Genomic DNA, 6,000 nt, shown 5'->3' with positions numbered 1-6,000 from the left:
TGTAGATAGTGGTTCAAATGTAACAGTTTGTCGACTAAATGTAAGTTAAAATACTCAGGCCTGGAGCACTCAGAACTGAACAATCTAATTGGTCTCAGATTGGATTACTGTAATGCATACTTAACGGGGATATACCTAAAACAGTTTGACAACTTCAGCTAGTACAGAATGTGGCTTATTTTTGTTAAGTTGATCAGGAACAGGTTTCAGATAAACTAACATGAACTGGAGCAAGTGGGTTTGCATCAGTTTACCTAAACCACACCAAGTTAGTACCTTGACAAGGGTTTACCCGCTCTCTCGAGGCCAAACAAAGCTAGAGGAGTTTTCTTCCAAACACGCTGCTGCAATTCTGGCCAACGTCAGCACTGCCTTTCAACTTGAGAAATGTAAATATACGGTAAACAATACCAGACTGTCCCTTCCCCTTAATCTTTTGCTGAATAAGCTGTTTAAAGATCAAGTTGCCAGAGAAACAAGCAAGAACTTTCAGCACATACTGTTCATGGTATCAGAAGGCGAAGCAACCCTGATAACAGTCCAGTGCAATCCCTGCTGAATGCCAAATTATGCTGTAGGGGGACAATGGAGAAGATTCTGGCTATTTCTTACTTTATCATTGTTACAATAAATAGCAATAAATAATAATAATTAGTATTTAAAACTACTTGGCATTCCTGCAGTGCTTTTAATCCAAGGATGTGAAAGCAATTTTATAAACACTAAGCTGCATACCATCACCTCCCGCTCTGGTAAGGTATTGTTATCGCATCCAAGTTATAAAGAGATAAACTGAGGCACAGTGAAGCTGAAATGACTTGTCTAAGGTCACAGCACAAGCCTATGGCAAGTTTAGGTTAGTGGGTCGCCAGATCCTCAGCTGGTATAAATTAGTGTAGCTCCACTGACTCAAATGATTAATGCCAGTTAACACCAGCTGAGGATCTAGCCTTGAAACACAAGAGTCTGGTTTGGCTGAGTTCTCTGGTGCTGTTGACTTTTTTGTTATATTATCTGACCTAATTTTTAATACTTCCTAAGTTAACCTTTAGATGAAAAGGTAAGATAAGATACCAACAAATTGCATGTTTACGTGTGGTCTTTATCTGAGGAAATGATGCATCTCTGTTATTGTTAAAATGTGTTCATGAGAGTGTGTGTAAAGAATCTGATGACTGCATAGGTTGAGCTAGTGGGAGTGGTCTGCACATTCACAGAGTGATATACACATAACCCTACTCAACCAAGACTAGCATTCAGAGAAATTCCTGTTCGCTGAAGGAAGGATTACATTGACCAGACATTACTGCAATAGAAGTGAGTGATATCTCAGAACTGAATATGATAAAGAAACTGACTTCTCTCTTCTCTTTTCAATTTTCCTTTTCCAGTCTTATTCTGTCTCCTTTAAATACGTTACTGCTACTAAGTAGAAAGAACTATATTCTCCTGCCATATATGGCACTTGTACAGCAAGTACTTAAAATGTATCATTTTTGCAGTTTTGGAATTATTAAACACAGAACTGAGGGACTAATCATGCTAGCTACAGTCAAGTATAATAATCAGTTATGTGGAACAATTCCTGTATATATTAGCTTGTAAGCGTATCTCAAACATACCTGCAATATACCTGCTATTCTGCCTTTAGGCTTTTTTTTGACTGCTTGTTGTGCTGAACTGCCTGGAGGTTTTGTGATCTGTACAAACAACAAGTGCACTCCAAACTAAACTAAATTCACAAACTACAGTAGGTGTCCAGAAGCAAAGAGTCAGTGCAGAAGCCTACTGAGGGAGACAGCATCTGTTTTGATCCATTTTGATAGTCAGGATACTTGTCTAATATGAACTAAAGAGATACTGTAGAAGAGGCAAATACAGTTAAACAGTGAAACAACAGATTTGCATAGAGAGCTGCTCCCATTCAGGAATAAGTTGCTTCAAAGCCTTTTATTAAGTTAAAACAATATTCTATTATAAATAAAAGCTGACCATCTATGTAACCCGTGGTTCTGGAACAGTTTATATAGTGAGGGTGCTGAAAGCCATTTAACAAAACTATAAACCCTGTACATGATGGAAACCAGATCAAGCCAGGAGGTGCTGCCGCACCCCCAGCACTCTTAGTTCCAGCACCTATTCATGTAACCAGCTGAATGGCAGGGTAATGTCAGAGGAATTAGATGGCTATTAAACAGTACTGAGCAGTGCCTTTGGGCTTCCCGCTGGTCATTTTCTACACTATCCCATCTCTTTTCATTCATCTAGCCACACTCAAACTTTCAGACCCCTTGCAGCATTATTATGCAGAAAGACAAAAATAGCTAAAATAGTTTATTTTAGCTGAGTTTTTCTTCCTTTGCAATTCAGCCATTGTTATTTCAGTGTATGAATATGCTTTTCAAACTTTTGAAATCATATTGTAAATCTTGGCCAGGACTTTTACTATTCTTCTATATGGCTCCTGCCTTCGTCTACAAATACACCTGTGCAGAGAATCCACGTGAGCACATCCTCCGTTAAAAGCCACTTTCATTTAATAGCAATACCTTTACTGTGCAATTTAACACAAAAAACTTTGCATGATATCTTTAGCCAGAAATATTTTGCCATTGCTTTCTGCGCTCTTACATTTTGGACAACTCCACCTGCGTGCAGAGACAGCAGCCATTTTGTACTTACTTGCTGAAACTTTTGCAAAAGAGATGCACACGCTGAATTCTCATCTGGAGATTTTACTTTTGCTCATTCTTCTTGTTTTTCTTAATCTAAAGTAAAAGACATCTACATGCTGAAAATATGCAGTTGCTCTTTCCATACAGGAAAAACAACACTTAAAATATGTTTTCATCTCAAATATGCTATATGGAGACGAAGGAGTTTTTCAAACTATACAGAGTAGAAAACATTCAAAGTGGCTCTGTACAATTAGTTTAGTTTCATATTCCCAGGGAAAACATGACCTATTGTGGTTCATGCTATTCAGTTTATCATCAGATAGTAGTCATACATCTCAACAGAGCCATACCTTGTGATTTAGTTTCTTATATACATATATATTTACAAGAGGCTTCACTCACTGAGGTGATTCAGTGGAAGGAGACTTCAAGCTGAATTATCTTCTTTTCATTGCATGGATTTGCTAGATAGCCATCATTCTTACCTTTTGGTTGTGTTGTCCAATGAGGGGAAATTATTTCATACAATAGGTCTGAGCTATGTGGCAGTGGAATCTGAATAACCACATATATTGTCCATGAATCCATTTTCCTGAATGGTTTTAAAACTCAGTATTACCACGCTCTGCTTCGACTCTTTGCAACACCAACACTCTTTTGCTATTGCTAGTCCAATTCCTGCCATGTTTTTGCAGAAATCTCAATAAAGGAAAGGGAATTTTAAAGGAAAGGAGACATTAAGTATAATCTCATGTTCTTTATAGTTTACTATGTGAACGTTTTTTAATTTCACTGATGCGAAATCTCCTTAAAAATTTGCATTCTGTGGATTTTAGATTTTTTTGTGTCTCAAAACCCAAGTCAGTATATGATAGGGTGACATGAAATGGAACCGAGTGGTGTAATTTTTCTAGCTTGTACTGGGAGCAAAGACATCAGGAGCGTGTGGAGCAAGGTTCTTGGCTGCAGTTCGGTAGTCATATATCCCTACTGAGCAGGTAAGGTGGGGTGGGGTGGGAAGTATAGTGATTAGATGTAATACAAGCTATCCTTACTTTAAAAGTGCCCTGGAATTAAAGCATCACTAGGAAGTAATTTCATTTAATAGAAAAAATGGTTTCTATAAAGATGGACAAGATCTTCAGCTGGTATGCCTGCAGTAGAGCTATGTGATTTACACTAGCTAAGGATCTGGCCTCAAATGCATATATCATTTCAAACTGGCAAATATTCTGCATCCTATAAACATTGCACCAGCTAACCCAGGTGATTTTTTCTATATATATATAAAGATCCCACATAATCGTGACATACATTAGAATATTAATCAAAACATTCTAATTTATACAGAGCCAGTAGGTCCAGGCTCTCTAGGAACCGTACACAACCAACAGAAAATATTTGATCAAGGAGAAATGGTACCCTAAGCCCTAGAAAATGAAAAAAGCCTTTCATATTGCCACTAAAATCCATGACACTGCAGTGCCAAGGTCACACAGTAAGGCATTTTGAAATGGCTCAGTGAAAACAAATGAGCATTGGAAATACCTCTGTTACAACCCTCTGAAGTCCAAAGCACCAGCCCCTCTGACCTGAAAGGGGAAAACAAATGGCACACAGAAGCAATTGGTAACAATTAGAATAGCTTTGGACCTCTCTATGTTTAATAATTACTAATAGTAAAGAGAAAATCAATACTTGGATATTAACAGAATATCAGAGTATTCACATGTTATACAAAAACAGTAACCATTAGGCTCTGGGTGTGCTAAGGCCACTGCCTATCATACTGACCAATACCATTTCATTGTTACTTTGCACTCTCCTGTCTATTGTCTCTTGTCTTATCCTTAGACTATAAGCTCTTTGGGGCAGGGAAAGACGGTTACTTACCTTGTAACTGTTGTTCTTCGAGATGTGTTGCTCATATCCATTCCAGTTAGGTGTGTGCGCGCCGCGTGCACGTTCGTCGGAGAAACTTTTACCCTAGCAACCCAGGCGGGTCAGCTGGGCGCCCCCTGGAGTGGCGCCGCTATGGCGCCCAATATATATCCCAGCCGACCCGGCCACCGTTCAGTTCCTTCTTGCCGGCTACTCCAACAGTGGGGAAGGAGGGTGGGTTTGGAATGGATATGAGCAACACATCTCGAAGAACAACAGTTACAAGGTAAGTAACCGTCTTTTCTTCTTCGAGTGATTGCTCATATGCATTACAGTTAGATGATTCCCAAGCCTTACCTAGGCGGTGGGGTTGGAGTGAGATGTGGCGGTATTTAAAACTGCTACGCCGAAGGCCGCATCATCTCTTGATTGTCTGACTAGTGCATAGTGTGCGGTGAATATGTGGACCGATGACCAGGTCGCTGCACGGCATATCTCCTGGATAGGCACATGCGCCAGGAAGGCTGCCGACATCGCCTGAGCTCTCGTGGAATGTGCCGTGAAGTGGCTAGAGGGGGCACGAGCTAAGTCGTAGCATGCGCGAATGCATGCGGTTACCCAGGAGGAAATCCTCTGAGAGGAGATTGGTTGACCTCTCATCCGTTCTGCGATCGCCACAAACAGCTGAGGGGACTTCCGAAATGGCTTTGTTCGCTCGATGTAGAAAGCGAGCGCTCTACGTACATCTAAGGAGTGCAGTTGCTGTTCCCGCCGAGAAGAGTGTGGCTTCAGGAAGAAGACGGGGAGGAAGATGTCCTGGTTGGTATGGAAGGCAGAAACAACCTTAGGGAGGAACGCCGGGTGGGGTCGCAGGTGCACTTTGTCCTTATGGAAGACGGTGTAGGGTGGATCCACTGTGAGAGCTCTCAGCTCTGAGACCCATCTGGCCGATGTAATGGCCACCAAGAAGGCCGTCTTCCACGACAGGTACATGAGCGAGCAAGTCGCCAGTGGCTCGAATGGCGGGAGTGTGAGCCTGTTCAGGACCATGTTAAGGTTCCAGGTAGGAGCAGGGCGGCGTACGGGGGGGGGGGTAGAGACGCTCCAGGCCTTTAACAAACCTGGCGACTAAGGGGTGGGAGAATACGGAGTGGCCACCCTCTCCTGGCCGAAAAGCGGATATGGCCGCTAAGTGTACCTTTAAGGAGGATGTCGCCAGGCCCTGCTGCTTAAGGTACCAGAGGTAGTCTAGGACCGTGGAAATTGGGGCCTGCGTAGAGTTCACCCCTTGAGAAGCGCACCAGCAAGAGAAACGTTTCCACTTTGCCCTGTATGTTGAGCGAGTGGAAGGCTTCCTGGTGTTAAGGAGTATATGTTGGACCGGTGCGGAGCAGCTGAGCTCCGCCATGTTCAGCCATGCAGGAGCCACGCCGTGAGGTGC

General features: G+C 42.1%; 1 protein-coding gene across 1 annotated transcript in view; it reads left to right on the top strand.

Annotated features, from left to right (window-relative positions):
- The first annotated feature begins 1,266 nt into the window (after nt 1–1,266).
- Nucleotides 1,267–6,000, top strand: part of HPGDS (hematopoietic prostaglandin D synthase) — a 75,438-nt gene continuing 70,704 nt past the window's right edge. The window contains exon 1 of the mRNA XM_050944073.1: nt 1,267–1,317. The gene's annotated coding sequence lies outside the window, so the exon portion shown is untranslated. The remainder of the gene's footprint in view (nt 1,318–6,000) is intronic.

This window comes from Gopherus flavomarginatus, chromosome 3 (assembly GCF_025201925.1).
Source record: "Gopherus flavomarginatus isolate rGopFla2 chromosome 3, rGopFla2.mat.asm, whole genome shotgun sequence".
Lineage (NCBI taxonomy): Eukaryota > Metazoa > Chordata > Testudines > Testudinidae > Gopherus > Gopherus flavomarginatus.
Note: the sequence above shows the minus strand (reverse complement) of the source record. Positions and strands in the feature narration are given on the sequence as shown.